Source organism: Dioscorea cayenensis, chromosome 17, assembly GCF_009730915.1.
Source record: "Dioscorea cayenensis subsp. rotundata cultivar TDr96_F1 chromosome 17, TDr96_F1_v2_PseudoChromosome.rev07_lg8_w22 25.fasta, whole genome shotgun sequence".
Classification (NCBI taxonomy): Eukaryota; Viridiplantae; Streptophyta; class Magnoliopsida; order Dioscoreales; family Dioscoreaceae; genus Dioscorea; species Dioscorea cayenensis.
This window is the reverse complement of record NC_052487.1, coordinates 16,274,226-16,274,958: the sequence shown is the minus strand read 5'-3', so window position 1 is coordinate 16,274,958 and position 733 is coordinate 16,274,226.

Genomic DNA, 733 nt, shown 5'->3' with positions numbered 1-733 from the left:
GCTAACAATCACTATTACCGATAAGATTTTATCTCTTTAGTTGTATTATGAATGGATGATTAACATTTTAGAACCAAAGAAGATGTGAATGGATCATTAACATTTAGGATTCATGCATTTTTATTATGAATAGGATTACTATCAGTGGTTATTGTTTACATTTCTGTTGTTTAGTTCAATTATAGATGACAATTGCTTGCACTGTGAGTTATTGTTGATATTATGGGCAATTTATATTGTTTGGGAAAGATATAGTGGGTTATGACTTTGTTATTCAATAAGTATATGTCGCCTGACCAGTTTGTTTTGTTTGTGTGATTAGGAAGATTATGGGCGACAATTCAGGAAATCTTGTGAACGGACATTGTTATTTAGCACCAGTTGTTGATACCATCAACCAGTTGAAGAAGATGATGACACGAAGGCATTGGGATATACTTCGAAGGACACCATGCAGCCACCTCATGGACATTGAGCCCATAGTCCAAGAGCGCAGTGTTTTGGATGCATTAATGCAAATGTTTGATGAAAGGAGCAACACATTCCATTTTGGGGGATAGTTTTTACGCAATTCAAGGGCCGAAGATGATTCATTAATATTAGGATTACAATGTGAGTATGTTGCCATTTGACTTCAGTGAAAAGGAACGTTACATGTTTGAAGAGGAATGCATACGATTAAAGGGTAGGCCAGGCAGAGTTTTACTGGTAGAGGTCATTAATGGTATGGTGG